The sequence below is a fragment of the Kogia breviceps genome, chromosome 15 (assembly GCF_026419965.1).
Source record: "Kogia breviceps isolate mKogBre1 chromosome 15, mKogBre1 haplotype 1, whole genome shotgun sequence".
Lineage (NCBI taxonomy): Eukaryota > Metazoa > Chordata > Mammalia > Artiodactyla > Physeteridae > Kogia > Kogia breviceps.
Window position 1 is genome coordinate 32,903,440 of NC_081324.1, and position 26,481 is coordinate 32,929,920.

Below are 26,481 nucleotides of genomic sequence, written 5' to 3' on the forward strand. Positions count from 1 at the left end.
AGCCTGGAGGGATAGTTGGTGTCTTTGTGGAACAAGCAATAAACCCGCTGATGCAGATATGGTGGCGACTAGCCCAGATGAAAGCCCAGTTCTATGTTTATATAAAGTTTCTGCTTTACAATGACTATGCAAAGTCCCTGCTTTAGGGGTATATATATGACTATGCTTTGTTATTAAATTTGCCTTGAAACCATCAGTTGTTTGTGCCCTTCTGATCCCATACCTTGGTGCTTTCCGTTCCCTACCCCCTCTCGTCGATTGTTGCTGCACTTTGAGGACCCTCTGTGGCTGGCAGCATGTTTCTACTTCCTTTGTTTCTGTTCTGATCTTTATGATTCCTTTTCTTGTGCTAAGCTTGATTTTGTTTCTTTTTCTTTCTCTAGTTCCTTTAGGTGTAAGGTTAGATTGTTTACTTCAGATTTTTCTTGTTTCTTGAGGTAGGCTTGTATAGCTATAAAATTCCCTCTTAGAACTGCTTTTGTTACATGCCATACATTTTGGATCATCATGTTTTCATTGTTATTTGTCTCTAGGTATTTTTTGATTTCCTGTTTGATTTCTTCAATGATCTCTTGTTTGTTTAGTAACTTATGGTTTAGCCTCCATGTGTTTGTGTTGTTTACGTTTTTTCCCTGTAATTCACTTTTAATCTCATAGTGTTGTGGTCAGGAAAGATGCTTGATATGAGTTCAATTTTCTTAAATTTTTTGTGGCTTGATTTGTGGCCCAAGATGTGATCTATACTGGAGAATGTTCTGTGTGCACTTGAGAAGAAACTGTAATCTGCTGCTTTTGGATGGAATGTCTCATAAATATCAATTAAACCAAGCTATTTATTGTGTTATTTAAAGCTTCTGTTTCCTTATTTATTTTCATTTTGGATGATCTGTCCATTGATGTAAGTGTGGTGTTAAAGTCCCCCACTATTATTGCGTTACTGTCAATTTCCTCTCTTACAGCTGTTAGCAGTTGCCTTATATATTGAGGTGCTCCATGTTGGGTACATATGTATTTATAATTGTTATATCTTCTTCTTGGCTTGATCCCTTGATCTTTATGTAGTGTCCTTCCTTGTCTCTTGTAACATTTTTTATTTTAAAGTCTATTTTATCTGATATGTGTATTGTTACTCCAGATTTTTTTTTAAAAATTTCCATTTGCATGGAATATCTTTTTCTACCCCCTCACTTTCAGTCTGTATGTGTCCCTGGGTCTGAAGTGGTTCTCTTGCAGACAGCATATATATGGGTCATCTTTTTGTATCCATTCAGTAAGCCTGTGTCTTTTGGTTCGAGCATTTAATCCATTTACGTTTAAGGTAATTATCGATATGTATGTTCCTATGACCATTTTCTTAAATATTTTGGGTTTGTTTTTGTAGATCCTTTTCTTCTCTTGTGTTTCTCACTTAGAGAAGTTCCTTTAGCATTTTCTGAAGAGCTGGTTTAGTGGTGCTGAATTCTCTGATCTTTTGCTTGTCTGTAAAGCTTTTGATTTCTCTATCGAATCTAAATGAGATCCTTGCTGGATAGAGTAATCTTGGTTTTAAGTTCTTCCCTTTCATCACTTTAAGTATATCATGCCACTCCCTTCTGGCTTGCAGAGTTTCTGCTGAGAAATCAGCTGTTAACCTTATGGGAGTTCCCTTGTATGCTATTCGTTGTTTTTCCCTTGCTGCTTTCAGTAATTTTTGTTTGTCTTTAATTTTTGCCAATTTGATTACTATGTGTCTTGGTGTGTTTCTCCTTGTGTTTATCCTGTATGGGACTCTCAGCTTCCTAAACTTGGGTGGCTATTTCCTTTCCCATTTATGGATTTTTTCAACTATAGTCTCTTCAAATATTTTCTCTGGTCCTTTCTCTCTCTCTTCTCATTCTTGGACCCCTATAATGCAAAGGTTCTTGCGTTTAATGTTGTCTCAGAGGCTTCTTAGGCTGTCTTCATTTCTTTTCATTCTTTTTTCTTTATTCTGTTCCATAGCAGTGAATTCCACCATTCTATCTTCCAGGTCACTTATCTGTTCTTCTGCCTCAGTTATTCTGCTACTGATTCCTTCTAGTGTAGTTTTCGTTTCAGTTATTCTATTGTTCATCTCTGTTTCTTTGTTCTTTAATTCTTCTATGTCTTTGTTAAACTTTTCTTGCATCTTCTCAATCTTTGACTCCATTCTTTTTCAGAGGTCCTGGATCATCTTCAGTATCATTATTCTGATTTCTTTTTCTTGAAGGTTGCCTATCTGCACTTCATTTAGTTATTTTTCTGGGGTTTTATCTTGTTCCTTCATCTGGTACGTAGCCTTCTGCCTTTTCATCTTGTCTATCTTTCTTTGAATGTGTTTTTTGTTCCACAGCCTGCAGGATTGTAGTTCTTCTGGCTTCTGCTGTCTGCTCTCTGTTGGATGAGGTTATCTAAGGGGCTTGTGTAAGTTTTCTGCTGGGAGGGACTGGTGGTGATTAGAGCTGACTGTTGCTCTTGTGGGCAGAGCTCAGTAAAACTTTAATGTGCTTGACTCTTGATGGGTGGGGCCGGGTTCCCTCATTGTTGGTTGTTTGGCCTGAGGCAACCCAGCAATGGAGCCCACCTGGGGTTATTGGTGGGGCCAATGACAGACTCTGGGAAGGCTCACGTCAAGGAGCATCCCCCAGAACCTCTGCTGCCAGTGTCTCCATCCCCACCATGAGCCACAGCCACCCCACACCTCTGCAGGAGACCCTACAACACCAGCAGGTAGGTCTGGTTCAGTCTCCCCTGGGGTCACTCTTTCACCCCTAGGTCCCGATGTGCACACTAATTTGTGTGTGCCCTCCAAGAGTGGGGTGTCTGTTTCCCCCAGGCCTGTCAAACTCCTGCAATCAAATCCCACTAGGCTTCAAGGTATGATTCTCTAGGAATTCCTCCTCCCATTGATGGACCCCCAGGTTGGGAATTCTGACGTGGGGCTCGAACCCTTCACTCCAGTGGGTGGTCTTCTGTGGTATAAGTGTTCTCCAGTCTGTGAGTCACCCACCCAGCAGTTATGGGATTTGATTTTACTATGATTGCACCTCTCTTACCTTCTCATTGTGGCTTCTCCTTTGTCTTTGGAAGTGGGGTATCTTTTTTCGTGACTTCCAGTGTCTTCCTGTCAATGATTGTCCAGCAGCTAGTTGTGATTCTGGTGGTCTCACAAGAGGGAGTGAGAGCATGTCCTTCTACTCTGTCATCTTGGTTCCTCCAATCTGTGCTTCAGGACATCCTGATCTTGATTATCACTTCAGAATCAGAGGAGACTGGAGTTAAGGAAGACCTCTCATATGATTTGAATATCAGCTAGAACTTTACAGCTTATTTTTTAAATCATAAAATGTATTTTTCTAATTTTGATCAGATATTTCTGGTTCATTAATATAAAGACCTTACATTTCTCAAGTGAGTGTGGGTTAAAGAGTTTCTTGGTAATTTTAAATTAAACTTCTAGAATTATCTGATAAAATGATTTAATATATCCATCTGTGTACATATTGATCTATATATATGTTTATATATGTGTGTGTGTGTATATATATATATATATATATATATATATATATATATATATACCTCTCAAAAAAGATGAAAAGCTTACAATTGAATCATTTAAAATTGAACTCTCAAAACAACTGTTTTAAATGTACCAAGGATTTAATTTATAGTTATGACTGAGTCATGACACAGAAAGGTCAGTGTCTTTAAATGAAGTGTCAATTACCTACAATTTCCAAGATGAGGAGGCACACTGCACCCTGTGGAGCCACATGAAGAAGGACCAGAGTCGTTCAGGGGACAGAAGAAGTGGATGTGAGATATAATTACTGCAGTTGTAGAAAATTGTCAGGTAGAGGGCACACTCTATTGGGCAAGAAAAAGACACAGATATTGAAGTATATGGTGAGAATTTTTATTATGGAATTTATGCGTCGCTGAAAACACGAGATGGTTTGGATATAAACAACTTTGCTTGTTAGTATGGCTCTGCTTCCAAGATATCAAATAATCAATTAATTACAGAATATTAAGAATGATTTTGCAATGTAAACTAACATTAATCAACTTACATGTCTTTTCTAGATATTTACCAATAAACAGCTTCATTCTTATCAACTTTTCTGTAGATGCTTTAAAAATCTTAGAAATTTTCTTCAAAATCTTGTTTTTTTCAACTGCACTAAGTAAATCAATTACATTTCATTTATTCCCTTTAGTGCATGATAATATAATATTTTCTCTCTCAGATTAGTATTCTACTTCATCATTGTTCCTAATCTGGTTATTAACTGTCCCAGATACCATTTCAAACCATGTAACTTTATTTTCCAGCAGTAAATTATGTATTTTGGTGGAAAACTCACTTCAAACTATTTAGCAACACTTAAAACATAGCTATTTTGCTTCTGTTAAAGTTGAGAATGGGCTCTGGTTAAACGTGCACTTAAATTGCTGCATGTTGGTACTGTGCATATAGGAATGTGTGTGTATGTGTGTGTGTGTATTTATGCATTTGTGTGTGTGTGTTTAAAGGGTTCAATTAATATTGTGTGGTAATCTGCTCTTCACACAGAAATATCACCTAAGCAGAGGGCTTGACATTTAGAATCAATACTGTGCTGAACATTTAAGTGTCACAGCAAATATCAATAGGCCCAAAATTGTTCATGTGCTGGGCAAAGTATAATTGGCAAAGCAACCAGAATGACCAATTTGTTTCCAAATTCCCCTCACCAGATATTTTCCCCCTAACTCCAACAAGATACTGAAATATCAAAAAGTCAGCAAGTGCAGAGGTCCACATTGGAGTTCATTTGAGCTCCCTAGAAGGGCAGTGGCTCATCCCAAATCACACAGCTCTCAAGTTCAAGCTGTCAGCCTATGGATCTGATACTCTTTACACAGGCCTTTCTTCTTCTTTAATATTATGCTTTTGCTTATGTTGTGATAAAATAAGACTTTGAAAAAAGAAAATTATGTTAATACTAATTGAACATGAAAAAAAGTCTAGCAGTGGTTCCTAAACAAAATCCATGACCAATGTAGATGTAAGCTATAACTTCTTCAGACTGAGTAGTCATTGACAATGTAACCTAATTTAACGATTCAGATATTCCAAGTGAAGAGAAGCATGGTAGTATTCTGGAAAGATAAAGAGACTAGGATATGAAGACATGAAGTCCTCATACCCTTATTATTTCCTTTTTTTCTTTAATATGACTAAATTTCTCTGAGCCTCAGTTTCCTTCCTGGTCAAGTAGAGAGAATTATCCATGTCTTGCCTACCTTGTAGTGAGCAAATGAGATAATTAGAAAGTGCCATGCAAATGTAACATTGTCTCTCTCTACAAGCTCATTTGTTTTAAGGCTTGGGTTTATACTGTCTAAATTTTTTTTAAAAAGCAATACAGAGGAATTTAACCAAAAAGCTGGTTATCAACTGAAGAACAGCTATTTGTATCGACGATCTCTTATATTAAGTAGATTGTCTATACAAATATGATTTTAATTTAAGGTCTAATATTTCAGAAACACTGTTTTGAACAGAAAATTCTTCATACTGCAGGCTTTGTTTCTCAAAGCACTGTCTCAAAATTCAAGTATTAAAAGGAATCATAAACATATCAACCAGGTGACAGACATATCAGAAACAAAGTGTGGCAGACCCAGGAAACCAAGGCATCTGAATCCAGACACTTCCTGCCCTAGCCCCTGAGTCAATACAGAGCTTCATTGGTGGTGTTAGTGGGCCACGGAGGTGGGCAACCAAGAAGATCATTAGTAGTATTCAAATTTCTTTATTCAGTAATTACACACTGTGTATAAAACCATTTGTAAGAATGAAGAGTATAAAAAAGATTAAGGCACATTTCCTTTTGAAAACGTATCTGTAAAATAAATCTACTCAATGTGAAAAATTTCCCAGGCCTTTCTCAATAAGGGTCTAAGCCTGGGAGTATCTCATAATAGTAATTTCCCTCTCACTACATGTACTGAGTTCAATACCATCTTCCCAAAATTTACATGCAGCCAGAACCTGTGAATGCAACTTTAGATGGAAATAGGGTCCTTGCAGATGTAATAATGTTACAATAAAGTCATACTGGATTAGGGTGAGAGTCTTACAAAAAGTAGAGACATTTGGAAACAGAGAAACATAGAGGAGAGGCCATGTGAAAACAGAAGCAGAGACTGGAGTTATGCATCCATAAGCCAAGGGTGTCAAAGTTGCTGGTGACTACTAGAAGCTAGGAAGAGGAAAGAGTCTTTCCTGGACTTTTTTATAGGGAGCGCAGACTTGCCAAAAACTTGATTTCTGACTTCTAGTCTCCAGAGCTGTGAGAAAATACATTTCTGCTGTTTTAAGACACCCAGTTTGTTGTACTTTGTTATTACAGCCCTAGAAAACTAGTATACTAAGGGAATTAAGACTGCTATTTCTCTTTTACAGCCTCTCTTTAGGGAGAGGCGAGAAGATGGCAGAAGAGTAAGATGCATAGATCACCTTCCTTCTCACAGATACATCAGAAATACATCTCAACGTGGAACTTCTCCTATAGAACACCCACCAAACTCTGGTAGAAGACCTCAGACCTCCCAAAAGGCAAGAAACTCCCCACGTACCTGGGTAAGGCAAAAGAAAAAAGAATAAACAGAGACAAAGAATAGGGACAGGACCTGCACCAGTGGGAGGGAGCCATGAAGGACGAAAGGTTCCCACACACTAGAAGCCCCTTTGCAGGTGGAGACTGCAGGTGGTGGTGGGAGGGGGGAAGCTTCAGAGCTGCGGAGGAGAGCGCAGCAACAGGGTATGGAGGGCAAAGTGGAGAGATTCCCGCAGAGGACGGGTGACCACCGGCACTCACCAGCCCGAGAGGCTTGTCTGATCACCTGCCGAGGCGGGTGGGTCTGGGAGCTGAACCTCGGGCTTCAGTCGGATCCCAGGGAAAGGTCTGCAGTCGGCAGAGTGAAAATAGCCTGAAGAGGTTAGTGCACCACGGCTAGCCGGGAGGGAGTCCGGGAGAATTCTGGAGATGCCGAAGAGGCAAGAGACCTTTTCTTCCCTCTTTGCTTCCTGGTGAACGAGGATAGGGCTTTAAGCACGCACCATAAAGGAGCTCCAGAAACGGGCGTGGAGCTACCGAAGAGACAAGAGACTTTTTCTTGCCTCTTTGCTTCCTGGGGGTCGAGGAGAGCATATTAAGGGCACCATGTAAACGAGCTCCAGAAAAGGGCGCGAGCCACGGCTGTCGGAGTGGACAGCAGAGACGGATGTGGGATGCTAGGGTTGCTGCTGCTGCCACCAAGAGGCCTGTGTGCAAGCACAGGTCACTCTCCACACCGCCCCTCCCGGGAGCTCGTGCAGCCTGCCACTGCCGGGGTCCTGGCATCCAGGGACAGCTTCCCCAGGAGAACGAGCGGCGCGCCTCGGGCCGGTGCAGCTTCATGGTGGCCGCTGCTGCTGCAGGCTCGCCCCGCATCAATGCCCTTCCCTCCCCCTGGCCTGTGCCAGAGACCCTGAATCAGCTGCTCCTTTAACCCAGTCCTCTCTGAGCGAAGAGCGGACTCCCTCGGATGACCTACATGCAGAGGCGGGGCCAAGTCCAAAGCTGAACCGCAGGAGCTGTGCAAACAAAGAGGAGAGGGGGAGATCTCTCCCAGCAGCCTCAAAAGCAGTGGATTAAAGCTCCACAGTCAACTTGAAGTGCCCTGCATCTGTGGAAAACCTGAATAGACAGAGAAATATCCCAAGATGAGGAGGTGGACTTTGGGAGCAAGATATACTATTATTTTCACCTTTTCTCTTTTTGTGAGTGTGTATGTGTGTGTGGCTGTGTGAGATTGTGTCTGTATAGCTTGCTTTCACCATTTGTACTAGGGTTAGACAGACCTATTTTTTTTGTTTTGTTTTTAATAGAAATTTATCTTCTTAATTATTTTTTATTTTAATAAATATACATTATCTTACTTTATTTTGTCTTCTCCCTTTTTTCTTCCTTTCTTCTTTCTGTTTTTCTTTCCTTCCCTCCTTTCTTCCTTCCTTCCTCCCTTCTTTCCTCCCTTCCTTCTTCCCTCTCTTCCTTCCTCCCTTTCTTCATCTCCTCCATCCTTCCCTCCTTTCTTGTTTTCTTCCTTCCTTCATTTGTTCCTTCTTCCTTCCTCCCTTCCTTTCTTCCTTCCTCCCTTCCTTTCTTCCTTACTCCCTTCCTTTCTTCCTTCCCGCCCTCTCTCCCTCCCTACCTACTTCCTTCCTTCCTTCCTTCCTTCCATCCTTCTTACCTTCCTTCCTTTTCATTCCTTTCTATTTTTTCTCCCATTTATTTTGAGCTTATTTTGAGTGGATTAAAGGCTCTTGGCACTCCAGCCAGGCATCAGGGCTGTGTCTCTGAGGTGGGAGAATCAATCTCAGGACACTAGTCCACAAGACACCTCCCAGCTCCACACAATATCAAAGAGCAAAAATCTCTCAGAGATTTCGGCCTCAACACCAACACCCAGCTTCACTCAAGGACTAGCAACAAACAGTGCTGGACACACTATGCCCAACAAAGAGCAAGACAGGTCTACAGCCCCATCCATTAGCAGAGAAGCTGCCTAAAATCATAATAAGGCTACCAACATCCCCAAACACACCACCAGACGTGGACCTGCCCACCAGAAAGACAAGATCCAGCCTCATCCACCAGAACAGAGGCAATAGTCCCCCCAGCCAGGAAAGCTACTCAACCCACTGAGCCAACCTCAGCCACTGAGAACAGCCACCAAAAAGAGCAGGAACTATGAACGTGAAGCCTGCAAAAAGGCGACCCCAAACAAAGTAAGATAAGCAAAATGAGAAGAGAGAAAAACACACAGCAGATGAAGGAGCAAGATAAAAACACAACAGACCTAACAAATGAAGAGGAAATAAGCAGTCTACCTGAAAAAGAATTCAGAATAATGATAGTAAAGATGAATCAAAATCTTGGAAATAGAATAGACAAAATTAAAGAAACAGTACACAAGGACCTAGAAGAAAGAAAGAGGAAGAAAGCAACGATGAGCAACACAATAAATGAAATGAAAAATATTCTAGATGGGATCAATAGCAGAAAAACTGAGGCAGAAGGACGGATAAGTGACTTGGAAGGTAAAATAGTGGAAGTAACTACTGCAGAACAGAATAAAGAAAAAAGAATGAAAAGAACTGAGGACAGACTCAGAGACCTCAGGGACAACATCAAACACACGAACATTCGAATTATAGGGGTCCAAGAAGAAGAAGAGAAAGAAAGGGACTGAGAAAATATTTGAAGAGATTATAGTTGAAAACTTCCCTAATATAGGAAAGGAAATAGTCAATCAAGTCCAGGAATCACAGAGAGTCCCATACAGGATAAACACAAGGATAAACATACCAAGACACATAATAATCAAACTGTCAAGAATGAAATACAAAGAAAACATATTAAAAGCAGCAAGGGAGAAACAACAAATAACACACAAGGGAATCCCCATAAGGTTAACATCTGATCATTCAGCAGAAACTCTACAAGCCAGAAGGGAGTAGTAGGACATATTTAAAGTGATGAAGGAAAAAAACCTACAACCAAGATTACTCTACCCAGCAAGGATCTCATTCAGATTGGATGGAGAAATTAAAACCTTTACAGACAAGCAAAAGCTGAGAGAGTTCAGCACCACCAAACCAGCTTTATAACAAATGCTAAAGGAACTTCTCTAGGCAAGAAACACAAGAGAAGGAAAAGACCTACAAGAACAACCTGAAACAATTAAGTAAATGGTAATAGGAACATACATATTAATAATTACCTTAAATGTAAATGGATTAAATGCTCCCACCAAAAGACACAGACTGGCTGAATGGATACAAAAACAAGACCCATATATATGCTGTCTACAAGAGACCCACTTCAAACCTAGGGACACATACAGACTGAAAGTGAGGGGATGGAAAAAGATATTCCATGCAAATGGAAATCAGAAGAAAGCTGGGGTACCTTTTCTCATATCAGACAAAATAGACTTAAAATAAAAACTATTACAAGAGACAAAGAAGGACACTACATAATGATCAAGGGATCGATCCATGAAGAAGATATAACAATTGTACATATTTATGCACCCAACATAGGAGCACCTCAATACATAAGGCAAATACTAACAGCCATAAAAGGGGAAATCGATGGTAAAACAATCATAGTAGGGGACTTTAACACCCCACTTTCACCAATGGACAGATCATCCAAAATGAAAATAAATAAGGAAACAGAAGCTTTAAAAGATACATTACACAGGATGGACTTTCTTGATATTTATAGGACATTCCATCCCAAAACAACAGAATACACATTTTTTCTCAAGTGCTCATGGAACATTCTCTAGGATAGATCATATATTGGGTCACAAATCTAGCCTTGGAAAATTTTAGAAAATTGAAATTGTATCAAGTATCTTTTCCAACCACAATGCTATGAGACTAGACATCAATTACCGAAAAAGATCTGTAAAAAATACAAACACATGGAGGATAAACAGTACACTACTTAATAACAAAGTGATCATTGAAGCAATCAAAGAGGAAATCAAAAAATACTTAGAAACAAATGACAATGGAGACACGATGACCCAAACCTATGGGATATAGCAAAACCAGTTCTAAGAGAGAAGTTTATAGCAATAAAATCATACCTTATGAAATAGGAAACATCTCAAATAAACAACCTAACTTTGCACCTAAAGCAATTAGAGAAAGAAGAATAAAAAAAAAATCCAAATTTAGCAGAAGGAAAGAAATCATAAAGATCAGATCAGAAATAAATGAAAAAGAAATGAAGGAAACAATAGCAAAGATCAATAAACATAAAAATTGGTTCTTTGAGAAGGTAAATAAAATTGATAAACCATTAGCCAGACTCATCAAGAAAAAACGGGAGGGCTTCCCTGGTGGCGCAGTGGTTGAGAATCCGCCTGCCGATGCAGGGGACACGGGTTCGTGCCCCGGTCCGGGAAGATCCCACGTGCCGCGGAGCGACTGGGCCCATGAGCCATGGCCGCTGAGCCTGCGCGTCCGGAGCCTGTGCTCCGCAACGGGAGAGGCCACAACAGTGAGGCCCTCATACCACAAAAAAAAAAAAAAAAAAAAAAAAGAAAAAACGGGAGAAGACTCATATCAATAGAATCAGAAATGAAAAGGAGATGTAACAACTGACACTGCAGAAATACAAAAGATTATTAGAGATTACTACAGGCAACTGTATACTAATGAAATGGACAACCTGGAAGAAATGGACAAATTCTTAGAAATGCACAACCTGCCGAGACTGAACCAGGAAGAAATAGAAAATATGAACAGACCAATCACAAGCACTGAAATTGAAACTGTGATTCAAAATCTTCCAACAAACAAAAACCCAGCACCAGACGGCTTCACAGGTGAATTCTATCAAATATTTAGGGAAGAGCTAACACCTATCCTTCTCAAACTCTTCCAAAAGATAGCAGAAGGAGGAACACTCCCAAACTCATTCTATGAGGCCAACATCACCCTGATACCAAAACCAGACAAAGACATCACAAGGAAAGAAAACTACAGGCCAATATCACTGATGAACATAAATGCAAAAATCTTCAAGAAAATACTAACAAACAGAATCCAACAGCACATTAAAAGGATCATACACCATGATCAAGTGGGGTTTATTCCAGGAATGCAAGGATTCTTCAATATCTGCAAATCAATCAACGTGATACACCATATCAACAAACTGAAGGAGAAAAACCATATGATCATCTCAATAGATGCAGAGAAAGCTTTTGACAAAATGCAACACCCATTTATGATAAAAACCCTGCAGAAAGTAGGCATAGAGGGAATTTTCCTCAACATAATAAAGGTCATATATGACAAACTCACAGCCAGCATCGTTCTCAATGGTGAAAAACTGAAACCATTTCCACTAAGATCAGGAACAAGACAAGGTTGCCCATTCTCACCACCCGTATTCAACCTGGTTTTGGAAGTTCTAGCCACAGCAATCAGAGAAAAAAAAGAAATAAAAGGAATCCAAATAGGAAAAGAAGAAGTAAAGCTGTCACTGTTTGCAGGTGACATGATACTATACATAGAGAATCCTAAGGATGCTACCAGAAAACTACTAGAGCTAATCAATGAATTTGGTAAAGTAGCAGGATACAAAATTAATGCACAGACACCTCTGGCATTCTTATACACTAATGATGAAAAATCTGAGAGTGAAATTAAGAAAACATTCCCATTTACCATTTCAACAAAAAGAATAAAATATCTAGGAATAAACCTACCTAAGGAGACAAAAGACTTGTATGCAGAAAACTATAAGACACTGATGAAAGAAATTAAAGATGATACAAATAGGTGGAGAAATATACCATGTTCTTGGATTGGAAGAATCAACATTGTGAAAATGACTCTACTACCCAAAGCAATCTACAGATTCAATGCAACCCCTTTGAAATTACCACTGGCATCTTTTACAGAACTAGAACAAAAAACTTCACAATTTGTATGGAAACACAAAAGACCCCGAATAGCCAAAGCAATCTTGAGAACTAAAAATGGAGTTGGAGGAATCAGGGTTCCTGACTTCAGACTATACTACAAGTCTACAGTAATCAAGACAGTATGGTACTGGCACAAAAGCAGAAATATAGATTAATGGAACAGGATAGAAGGCCCAGAGATAAACTCACATACATATGGTCACCATTTCTTTGATAAAGGAGGGAAGGATATACAGTGGAGAAAAGACAGCTTCTTCAATAATTGGTGGTGGGAAAACTGGACAGCTACCTGTAAAATATGAAATTAGAACCCTCCCTAACACCACACACAAAAATAAACTCAAAATGGGTTAAAGACCTAAATGTAAGGCCAGACACTATCAAACTCTTAGAGGAAAACATAGGCAGAACACTCTATGATATCAATTACAGCAAGATCCTTTTTGACCCATCTCCTAGAGAAATGGAAATAAAAACAAAAATAAACAAATGGGACCTAATGAAACTTAAAAGCTTTTGTACAGCAAAGGCTACCATAAACAAGACCAAAAGACAACCCTCAGAATGGGAGAAATATTTGCAAATGAAGCAACAGGCAAAGGATTTATGTTCAAAATTTATAAGCAACACATACAGCTCAATAACAAAAACAAACAACCTAATCTAAAAATGGGCAGAAGAACTAAATAGATATTTCTCCAAAGAAGATATACAGATTGCCAACAAACACATGAAAGAATACTCAACATCATTAATCATTAGAGAAATGCAAATCAAAACTAAAATGAGATATCATCTCACACTGGTCAGATTGGCCATCATCAAAATCTCTGGAAACAATACATGCTGGAGAGGGTGTGAAGAGAAGGGAACCCACTTGCACTTTTGGTGGGAATGTACATTGATACAGCCACTATGGAGAATAGTATGGAGGTTCCTTAAAAAACTACAAATAGAACTACCATACGACCCCACAATCCCACTACTGGGCATATACCCTGAGAAAACCATAATTCAAAAAGAGTCATGTACCAAAATGTTCATTGCAGCTCTATTTACGATAGCCAGGACATGGAAGCAACCTAAGTGTCCATCAGCAGATGAATGGATAAAGAAGATGTGGCACATATATACAATGGAATATTACTCAGCCATAAAAAGAAAGCAAACTGAGTTATTTGTAATGAGGTGGATAGACCTGGAATCTGTCATACAGAGTGAAGTAAGTCAGAAGGAGAAAAACAAATACTGTATGCTAACATGTATATATGGACTCTAAGAAAAAAAATGTCATGAATAGATTAGTGGTAGGACGGGAATAAAACACAGATCTGCTAGAGCATGGACTTGTGGATATGGGGAGGGGGAAGGGTAAGCTGTGACGAAGTGAGAGACAGCAGGGACATATATACACTCCCAAATATAAATTAGATAGCTAGTGGGAAGTTGCCGCATAGCACAGAGAGATCACCTCTGTACCTTGTGGCCACCTAGAGGGGTGGGATAGTGAGGGTGGGAGAGTGGGTGATGCAAGAGGGAAGAGATATAGGAACATATGTTTATGTATAACAGACAGATTCACCTTGATGTAAAGGAGAAACTAACACACTATTGTAAAACAATTACACTCCAGTAAAGATGTTTTTAAAAAATGTCATTTAGATAGCCAAGGAAGTTGATTCAACAGATATCAATCTAGTATAAGATAGGATTGAGTGCCAAAAATAGGAAGAAATAGAGAGATCAGAGGGCAAGCAAATTATAGAATTGATTTCTTGATTAAAGATAATTTTTTAGGTTTAATTATATAAAGCTAAATCTAACTCATGTTACTGAGAAACTCCTGAAGAAATGTCACTTGAGTAATGACAATATTAATATTCTCTTTAGGGAGTCTACTTACAGCAGCAGTCAGTTCTTCTGTCTTTGCCTCATTTCCTCATCATCTTTGTCTTTCCCAACTTCCACATAGTAGTATCTGCCAGTCCCTCAAGAGCCCACCCCCATCTCACAGGCATACCTGACAAGTTTCAAAGCAGCATCACCTCCACCATTTTCTACAACTTATAAAGGTAGAGAAAGGGTGAGGGAAGACTAGTGACTAACGTACCAGACATTACAGTAATTGTTTTTACATACATAGGTTAATTATTCATTCATTCATTTGACACTCATGCATGTCTTGCCTAATTGTATTAAGCACTTCTTAAATGCTTGACGTTAAACTACATTTTCAGAATTCCAAATTGGACAAGAGAGTAATGCTCCCTGCCCCTTTTTCCACTTATATTCATCTCTGCCTGATCCTTGGATTTATACCTTGGTCTGCCTGCTGGGTTCTTATGTTGCATCTAAGCCTCACCTGACCAGGGCAAACTTTTGTCAGAGTATCAAGTCCTTACAGCAGATTTACTGACAAGCCACACTTATATTTGCCCAGTTACTGAATTGAGCTTCCTCTCTGACACTTCACTCCAGTGTTTTCCCTATTGTCTTACTTAAGACCTAATCTCCACTGTGGTACCAAAGTCAAGCCTAGAACCTTCTATTGGTTGAGGATCCTTGGATGGCATCTATTAGCTTTCCTTTCCAGAGCTATATTCTCCTCCAAATATACTGCATCCCCTTAAAACATTCACTCCATCTGTCAAGCAAGACTTGAATATTTATTTAGAACTTACTGTATGCCAGAAACCATTCTAAAGATATGGTGCTAAACATGATAGAGTTTCTTCTGTTATGGAGATTAGGTTCTATATTAGTAGAACAAGAAAAAGATAAAAAGTAAACAAAAAGTACAAAATTAAAGTCCAAGTAGTACACGGATAAGTAAAATAATTACTAGGGCTAAGACATCTAATTAAAAACACACACAAAAATCACAAAACCAAGGAGATGAAAAGAGACTGAAAGAGGAGGTGGGAAAAGACCTTCTTAAGAAGATGTCATTTAAACTAATATCAAAATAAACTAGCCCTGTGATTAGGGTAAAACTGCACACAATGTTTTACAGATAAAAGCAGAGCAAGAACTAAAAACCAAACAGAAAAAAAACTCCACATGACAAGGATGCTTTCTACTAAACCATGTTATTTCTAGACAGATAGAAATAGCAGTCTGATGCCAACATGTTCTTGCCCCTATAGAGACAATTATAAGAAAGCCTATGGAATCTCAGTGTTGTTTCTGTACTTTGTGAGGTTTTCAAAAAAAAAAAAAAAAAAAAAAAAAATCCTGCCCTGGAGATGACTAAGCCCTCAGATATCTCTTTATGTGAAGAAATAAATTGGAGATAATTGTGCTTCTCTAGCTAGAAGAAAAAGCCATAAATTGTCTCCATCATATTATGCTAATGAAAGATGTCTAATCAGCAACCCTTGACACTTATATCATTCTCTTCTTGAGATGGATAAAACTCTAAACCTCAATGTATGTTTAAAAAGTGGACCAGAGAAACACTTATTCAATTTTTATGACCAATTCAATCTCTCGCCCTGTTTCTTAACTTCCAATAGCTCCCAAAGATCATCAATTGTGAAGTTTTTTGACTACGGAACTTAACTAAGACCAATAACTCACTTCATAAGTCACTAAACAGTTGACAAAGGATAATGACTTTCAGTCAGTCTTAAACTAGGGATAGATTCAAACCAGACATAAAGCTGGAAGTCCTCTACTCAGTGTCAATTATGCCGCCTTGAGGTAGTTAATTTATACTTAATGCTATTGTACATTTGAAATATATACAATATTACAAGCCTGAAGATGGGGTCCCACTCTGTATCACCCTACCTGTCTCTCCAGCTCCAGCCACTCTCTCCCCAACACCTTACATCCAAGCCACAGAAGCAGCAGCTATTCTAACACACACTGCTCCCCTCTGGTTTTCACCTTAAGCTCAGTTGTTTCAAGACATCCTTCTGGCCCGATTATATCACAGCTGTCACACTTCATTGCATTCTTGAGGTGACAAGAACTATGCTTTGAGCAAACCTGAGCCAGGCTCTTCTGTCTTCTCTCTGACTAAGTCCCCACCTTGGGTCCTGTCCTTGGCCCCTTCAGCCCAGTTTTAGCAAGAATCCCACTGAGTCAGTTTAGCAAAAATCCCTCCCTCTTGGTCTGATCCTCCTGGGTAGCTGCTGTATATTCCTCATGATCATAGTTTCCACTCTGACACAAATTTGAAAATGGTTTTGGTACTAATTTGTATTCATCACTGTGCTCTTTGGTGCTTCTTTCTGCTTTTAACAAAAACATCACCTTTCATAGCCTCATTTTTCAAGCTGTGCTCATATGAATGCTGTAAGAAAGGAACTATGGGAGGCACTGAAATATAATGATGAATGAGATTAACATAATCGTAGATTTTTACAGTCTATTGGAAGGCAGACAATTGGAAACAATTACAGTGAAGTATGACAATATCTATATATGATAAAAGCAGGACAAGATGTTATGGCAACACATTGCATGGGACTTATCCACATTCAAGTATCCCAGAAGGTTCCCAGAGAATGGGGAGATTGGTTGGTTACCTAAAAGACGGGTAAAATGTAGCTAAAACAAGAGATCTGGACTATAAATTTGGGACAAAATGTTCCAAGCATAGTATGTGCAATAGTCAAGAAGCAAGAGAGAACATAGGGGATTCCACATACTGGACAAAGTACCAGCAGTGGGAGTGGATCATAGCTGACAAATAAGGCAAGAGAAATGTAGTCAGAAGGCAATCATGAGGGAACTTAAAATTGACATAGGGAATTATATTTTCTCTTTGGGTTAAAGGATTAAATTATTTCGAATGGGCCCTCCAGGTCAGCTTTTGTTCTGGACTAGTACCAACCTTACTAATGTAACCCATAAAAAGATGATATCTAAAATGAAATAATTTTCTGAAGACTTTTATAAAAATCAAGTGATGGGTTAGATCCTATAGGCAATGAAAAAAAACTGATTAAATATTTTTTGAAGAAATGTGGCAGAAAATCGTGTCTTATGTATATATTTCATAGCAATGCTGAGAAATGGTAAGAAAAAAAGACAGGAAAGATAAAACAAATTAAGTGGGGGGACGTTCAAGATGGTGGAGGAGTAAGACATGGAGATAACCTTCTTTCCAACAAATACAACAAAAATACATCTACATGTGGAACAGCTCTGACAGAACACCTACTGAACGCTGGCAGAAGACTTCAGACTCCCCCAAAAGCAAGAAAATCTCCACATACCTGGGTAAGGTAAAAGAAGAAAGGAAAAACAGAGACAAGAGAATAGGGATGGGACATGCAACTCTGGGAAGGAGCAGTAAAGGAGGAAAAGTTTCCACACACTAGGAAACCCCTTCACTGGTGGAGACTGGAGGTGGGCATGGGGGAAACATCAGAGCCATGGAGGAGAGTGTAGCAATAGGGGTGCAGGGGACAAAGCAGAGAGATACCTACACAGAGGATCAGTGCTGATCAGCACTCGCAAGCCTGAGAGGCTTGTCTGCTCACTCACTGGGTTGGGTGAGAGCTGGGAGTCAATTTTAATATGATCCAAAATCTTGGAAATAGAATGAGAAAATACAAGAAACGTATAACAAGGACCTAGAAGAACTAAAGAGGAAATGAAAAATGATGAACAACACAATAAATGAAATTAAAAATTCTCTAGAATGAATCAATAGCAGAATAACCGAGGCAGAAAATGGAAAAGTGACCTGGAAGATAAAATAGTGGAAAGGATTACCACAGAGCAGAACAAAGAAAAAAGAATGAAAAGAATTGAGAAAAGTCCCACAGACCTCTGGGACAACATTAAATGCACCAATATTTGAATTATAGAGGTTTCAGAAGAAGAAGAGAAAAAAGGGACTGAGAAACTGAGAAAATATTTGAAGAGATTATAGTTGAAAAACTCCTTAATATGGGAAAGGAAATAGTGAAGCAAGTCCAGGAAGCACAGAGAGTCTTATACAGGATAAATCCAAGGAGAAACAAGCCAAGACACATATTAATCGAACTATCAAAAATTAAATAAAAAAAAAAAATTAAAAGCAGCAAGGGAAGAGCAACAAATAACATACAATGGAATACCCATTAGGTTAACAACTGACCTTTCAGCAGAAACTCTGCAAGCCAGAAGGGAGTGGCGGGTCTTATTTAAAGTGATGAAAGGAAGACACCTACAACCAAGATTACTCTACCCAGCAAGGATCCCATTCAGATTTGACAGAGAAATTAAAACCTTTACAGACAAGCAAAAGCTAACAGAATTCAGCACCAGCAAACCAGCTTTACAACAAATGCTAAAGGAACTTCTCTAGGCAGGAAAGACAGGAGATGGAAAAGACCTACAATAACAAATCCAAAACAATTAAGAAAATAGTAATAGGAACATACATATCAATAACTACCTTAAATGTAAATGGATTAAATGCTCCAACCAAAAGACATAGACTGGTTGAATAGATACGGAAATAAGACCCATATATAAGCTGTCTACAAGAGACACATTTCAGATGTAGGGACACATACAGACTGAAAGTGAGGGAATGGAAAAAGATATTCCATGAAAATGGAAATCAAAAGAAAGCTGAAGTAACAATACTCATATCAGGCATAATAGACTTTAAAATAAAGATTTTTACTAGAGACAAAGAAGGACGTGACAATGATTAAGCGACCCATCCAAGAAGATATATAATTGTAAATATTTATGCACCCAGTGTAGGAGCACCTCAGTAAATAAGGCAAATGGTAACAGCCATAAAAGGGGAAGTTCGAAGTACCACAATAATAGTAGGGGACTTTAACACTCCACTTTCACGAATGGACAGATCATCCAAAATGAAAATAAATAAGGAAACACAAGCTTTAAATGGTATATTAAACAAGATGGACTTAACTGATATTTATAGGAAATTCCATCCAAAAACAACAGAATACATTTTCTTCTTGAGTGCTCATGGAATATTCTCCAGGATAGATCATATCTTGGGTCACAAATCTAGGCTTGGTAAATTTAAGAAAATTGAAATCATATCAAATATCTTTTCTGACCACCACGTTATGAGAATAGACATCAATTACAGGAAAAAATCTCTACAAAATACAAAATATGGCGGCTAAACAACACACTACTAAGCAATCAAGAGATCACTGAAGAAATCAAAGAGGAAATTTTAAAAAACTTAGAAACAAATGACAATGAAAACACAAACACCCAAAACCTAGGGGATGCAGCCAAAGCAGCTCTAAGAGGGAAAATTAGAGCAATATAATCTTACATCAGGCAACAAGAATTATCTCAAATAAACAACCAAACATTACACCTAAAGCAATTAGAGAAAGAAGAAGAAGAACAACAACAAACCCCCCCCAAAGTTAGCAGAAGGAAAGATATCATAAAGATCAGATCAGAGGGCTTCCCTGGTGGCGCAGTGGTTGAGAATCCGCCTGCCTATGCAGGGGACACGGGTTCGTGCCCCGGTCCGGGAAGATCCCACATGCCGCGGAGTGGCTGGGCCCGTGAGCCATGCTGGGACCATGAGCCATGGCCGCTGAGCCTGCGTGTCCGGAGCCTGTGCTCCGCGCAACGGGAGAGGCCACAACAGTGAGAGGCCCGCGTACCACAAAAACAAAACAAAAAAAAAAAAAAAACAAAAAAAAAAAAAAAAGATCAGATCAGAAATAAATGGAAAAGAAATGAAGGAAATGATAGCAAAGATCAATAAAACTGAAAGGTGGTTCTTTGACAAGATAAGCAAAATTGAAAAACCATTAGCCAGATTTATCAAGAAAAAAAGGCAGAAGACTCACATCAATAGAATTAGAAATGAAGGGGTTTCCCTAGTGGTGCAGTGGTTGAGAGTCCGCCTGCCGATGCAGGGGACATGGGTTCGTGTCATGGTCTGGGAAGATCCCACCAGCTGGGCCCATGAGCCATGGCCACTGAGCCTGTGCGTCCAGAGTCTCTGCTCCACGAAGGGAGAGGCCACAACAGTGAGAGGCTCACGTACAGCAAAAATGAATTAGAAATGTAAAAGGATAAGTAACACCTGACACTCCAGAAATACAAAGGATCATGAGAGATCACTACAAGCAACTATATGTCAATAAAATGGACATACTGGAAGAAATGGACAAATTCTTAGAAAAGCATAACCTTCTGAGACTGAACCAGGAAGAAATAGAAAATATAAACCAAAAAATCACAAGCACTTAATTGAAACTGTGATTAAAAATTGTCCAACAAAAACAGGCCCAGGACCAGATGGCTTTACAGGTGAATTCTATAAAACATTCAGAGAAGAGCTCTAACACCCATCCTTCTCAAACTCTTCCAAAAGATAGCAGAGGGAGGAACACTCCCAAACTCATTCTATGAGGCCACCATCACCCTGATACCATAACCAGACAAAGATGGCATAAAAAAATGAAAACAACAGGCTAATAATATATTGATGAACATAGATGCAAAATCTCCAACAAAATACTAGCAAACAGAATCCAACAGCAGATTAAAAGAATCATACACCATGATCAACTGGAGTTTATCCCAGGATTTCAAGGATTCTTCAATATACACAAGTCAAACAATGTGATAACCCATATTAACAAACTGAATGATAAAAACCATATGATAATCTCAATATATGCAGAAAAAACTTTGAACAAAATTCAACACCAATTTTCATAAAAACTCTCCAGAAAGTAGGCATAGAGGGAACTTACCTCAACATAATAAAGGACATATATGACAAAACCACAGCCAACATCGTTCTCAATGGTGAAAAACTGAAAGCATTTCCACTAAGATCAGGAAAAAGATAAGGTTGCCTACACTCACCACTATTATTCAACATAGATTTGGAAGGTTTAGGCACAGCAATCAGAGAAGAAAAAGAAATAAAAGGAATCCAAATCAGAAAAGAAGAAGTAAAGCTGTCACTGTTTGCAGATGACATGATACTATACACAGAGAATCCTAAAGATGCCACCAAAAAACTGCTAGAGCTAATCAATGAATTTGGTAAAGTAGCAGGATACAAAATGATTGCACAGAAATCTCTTGTATTCCTAACACTAATGATGAAATTTCTGGCAGAGAAATTAAGGAAGTGTTCTCATTTACCATTGCAAGAATAGAATGAAATACCTAGGAATAAACCTACCTAAGGAGAATAAAGACCTGTATGGAGAAAACTATAAGACACTGATGAAATAAATTAAATATGATACAAACAGATGGAGAGATATACCATGTTATTGGATTGGAAGAATCAACATTGTGAAAATGACTATACTACCCAAAGCAATTGACTGATTCAATGCAACCCCCATCAAACTACCAATGGCATCTTTCACAGACTTAGAATTTTTAAAATCCCAATTTGTATGGAAACACAAAAGACCCTGAATAGCCAGAGCAATATTGAGAAAGAAAACCGGAGCTGGAGGAATCAGGGTCCCTGACTTCAGACTATACTACAAAGCTACAGAAATCAAGACAATATGGTACCTGTACAGAAACAGAAATATAGATCAATGGAGCAGGATAGGAAGCCCAGACATAAATTCATGCACATATGGTTACCTTATCCTTGATAAAGGAGGCAAGAATATACAATGGAGAAAAGACAGCCTCTTCAATAAGTGATGTTGGGAAAATTCGACAGCTGCATGTAAAAGAATGAAATTAGAACACTCCCTAACAGCATACACATAATAAGCTAAAAATGCATTAAGGACCTAAATGTAAGGCCAGACACTATAAAACTCTTAGGAAAACATAGGCAGAACACTCTATGACATAAATCACTGCAAGATCTTTTTTGACCCATCTCCTAGAGAAATGGAAATAAAAACAAATATAAACAAATGGGACCTAATGAAACCTAAAAGATTTGGCACAGCAAACAAATCCTAAACAGGATGAAAAGACAACCCTCAGAATGGGATAAAATACTTTCAAATGAAGCAACGGACAAAGGATTAATCTCCAAAATATACCAGTAGCTCATGCAGCTCAATATCAAAAAAACCAAAAAACAAAAAATCTAAAAATGAGCAGAAGATCTAAATAGATATTTCTCCAAAGAAGATATACAGATTGCCAAAAAACACATGAAAGAATGCTCAACATAATTAATCATTAGAGAAATGCAAATCAAAACTACAATGAGGTATCACCTCATGCCGGTCAGAATGGCCATCAACAAAAACTTACAAACAATAAATGCTGGAGAGGGTGTGGAGAAAAGGGAACCCTCTTGCATTGTTGGTGGGACTGTAAATTGATACAAGCACTATGGAGGACAATATGGAGATTCCTTAAAAATCTAAATATAGAAATACCATATGACTGAGCAATCCCTTTACTGGACATATACCCTGAGAAAACCATAATTCAAAAAGATTCTTTTACTACAGTGTTCATTGCAGCACTATTTACAATATCTAGGACCTGGAAGCAACTTAAGTGTCCATTGACAGATGAATGGATAAAGAAGATGTGGCACATATATACAATGCAATATTACTCAGACATAGAAAGAAATGAAATTGAGCTATTTGTAGTGAGGTGTATGGACTTAGAGACTGTCATACACAGTGAAGTATGTCAGAAAGAGAAAAACAAATACTATATGCTAACACATATATATGGAATCTAAGAAAAAAAAATCTTCTGAAGAACCTAGGGGAAGGACAGGAATAAAGATGCAGACTTAGAGAATGGAGTTGAGGACACAGGGAGGGGAAGGGTAAACTAGGACAAAGTTAGAGAGTGGCTTGGTCATATATACACTACCAAATGTAAAATACATAACTAGTGGGAAGCAGCCACATAACACAGGGAGATCAGCTGGCTGCTTTTTGTCCACCTAGAGGGGTGGGATAGGGAGGGTGTGAGAGAGATGCAAGAGGGAGGAAATATGGGGATATATGTATATGTATAGCTGATTCACTTTATTATACAGCAGATACTAACACATCATTGTAAAGCAATTATACTCCAATAAAGATGTTTAAAAAAATTAAATGGCAAATGCAATGTCCATTAGATGATACAGCAATTGTCATGATAAACTGAGCACTCTTTGGTGGCAATTGCTCCTTAAAGATCGGTAGTTTTCCTGTTAGAATTTTCTCAATTTCCAGTTATATCTGCAAAATGGTGATTTTTTTTTTTATCATTTAGGGTAGCTTAAGCCTTATGATTTTGACTTTCTCATATTTGGCTAGTAATTTTGGAGAATGTTTGGTATTAATATATAACTTGATATTGTGGAAAATTAAGCAAATATATAAGGACGATTATAATTTTGAAATACATACCTTCTCTATAGGAAATGCACAATCCTTTGTATATAAGTAGACACTTTTAAAGAGCATTTGCTAGAATACCAAACCTTATCCCTAGTCAATATTATTTATTTAAAATCTGTTCTTTCTCTCTGCCAAGTGAAAACCTGATCCCAGCTCATGAGAAACAGCACAGGTATGCCACTCACGTTTCTTAGTATTAGTGTTCCTTGCAATGTTAAGACCACAGGCATCAACAACAGGGTTAAAAACTACTAAAGCTATTCCAAGTATGTAGAAGACAAGCAGTCCAGCTGTTCTATTCAAAGTCCTGTTTTTACTTAAGGCTCATGGCTTTCACAGGTAAGATTATGGTAGCCTAAAGCTATTGTATGTTTTCTATCCACTTCATGGCCCAACTAAAGAAGCCCACCAGTATAATTTACCCCTCTTTTGGTCTTTCCAACTGAAGAAACTAAGTGGCATGCACCAAGGTCTGACACTCTACTCTAAATGCAATTTGGATAGATCTGAGATCTATCTGTTACACCTCTTCTTGAACCAAGAAACAAAATCCAACAAATAAAGGCATTTCAAAATAACTGAACATTTTGGCTTCTTATTTTCTAAGCAGAAAAATTATGTTTTAAATGATAATCCATGGGCAGCACTTACTAAAATTCTGTGGACTCTTAAGTCTACCTTCCTTACATTCTGCAACTCATGATCCAACAACTACCTCTTTAAACCTTCTGGAAAAACACAATGAAATGCTAAAGAAAACAAAGCCCCAAATTAAATTCAAGCCTTCCTTACCATGCAGCTTGCTAAATTTTCTTCTCCTTCTTTTTAGCTCTTTTTAGAAGAACTAAAAAAAAAAAAAAAAAAAAAAAAAAAAAAAAAAAAAAAAACTATACAGGTCAAGCCTTTCCTTGAATCTCACCTTTCCCTCAAGCTTCTTCCATCAAACTCATCATTTTCTTCTAAAAATTCATCTCTGAAGTCAAAAGATTCTGTCTTGTACAGAGAACTCTCCTTAGAAAGATAAGTGGGGCAAAGAAGACATGTTGGCAACATTTGGGGGGAATAGCATGAGAAGAAAGGGAACTTAAGCAGATAGAGACCTCAGATTCATTTTGAGAAAGGGGGTTCTGTGAACACTTACATGGTAATTATATTCTCATTCAGAATCATATCCACTCTCTAGCATCCTCCCTCCTCCACCTTTCAGTTCTTCCATCCTTCTTTCACCCTCTACTCTCTCTGATTCCTGACACCTTGTTTTCATCATCACCCTCCCCCCAAACTTGTGACTCTGCACTGGTAGCACAGCACTTAAACCTTTCATTCTCTTACATGCATATCCATCCCTGCATGGTTTTTACCCTTTTCCCTTTCCTAGCCTCATCATATCCACTTTCTTAGTGATAATTTTCAACCACAGTCCTTGGTCACATTATTCTTCTAATTCTTCCTTCTAGTTGAGTATGGCCGTGGGAAATTTTGCATACAAATGCTCAGATTTCTCATTTAATCAGCACAGCAGTTTGACAACTCCTAGAAATTTGCAAGTTTGGATTTTGAGATTATTATGGGATGATGTTTTAAGAAATAATGCAACATTGCAAGTCCATTTTAAAGAATAAACAATTATTTAGTGATAATGGTAGATAGTTTCATGTATTTATTTCTGTTGTCAGTGCCATTCCTGATATATAGTCTTCCTTCAATGGATGCAAAAGTACTTTGGCGCTTTGCCTAAGATTTATTTGACAGAAACTTAAGATTTTAAATCACTTCCTTGTTCTCTGAAGATAGGTAATGTTTACCAGCCATATGCTTTGTGTTTGGTTTCATATCAGTGTTGAAGTCTCCATGCTTAAAGATGTCTCTGGATAGAAGGTATGTGTGGTTGGAGGGGAAATATTCAAACAGTAAGTATTGTGATAGCTTCATGGTCTAAGAACAATGTGCAGTTGTACAGATTGCAAGAGGTAAAGTCAAAACATTACCCAGACTCAACAGTCTGGGATATTATTTTGTTTACTCAGCTAATACTGTTATTGATCAACTTCTCTAAACATAGTACTAGGCTTTTTCTTTTTGATATTGGGAAACCCAACCACAGACCTCATGAAGGGTACAGTCTGCAGAGCACACCCTCAGTGGACCTAGTTAGAGGATGGGAAATTGAATAGGAAATGTCTTGCCTAAGTGAAAGTGCCCAATTTATATTTAAGGAGACCAGAAAAGAATTCCAAATGATAGGGTGGCCCAAAAGCATCACAACAGGATGCTCAAGATTCAATTACAATTTGTTTTTTTTTTGTTGTTGTAAACACCCAACATTATCCCAGATATTTTGCACATTCACAGACATTTCAGAGTGGCTTTGATAGACAATCACATCAAGATACTGAGTTCAATATTGGGTCAACATAGAGCATAGGACAGAGATTTACCATGGGAGGGAAGCTATAATGAGGTCCAGCCTGGATGGAGGGAAGACTTGAGACCAGAAATGATTAGGAAACTGAAAGATCCTGGGATTTTACCAAAGTATTAGAAAGAACGTTTGATACCCCATAAAATGTAGGGGTAATTGGGCTGATTCTTTTTCATTCTCATTGGGTATGGTGACCTCTGC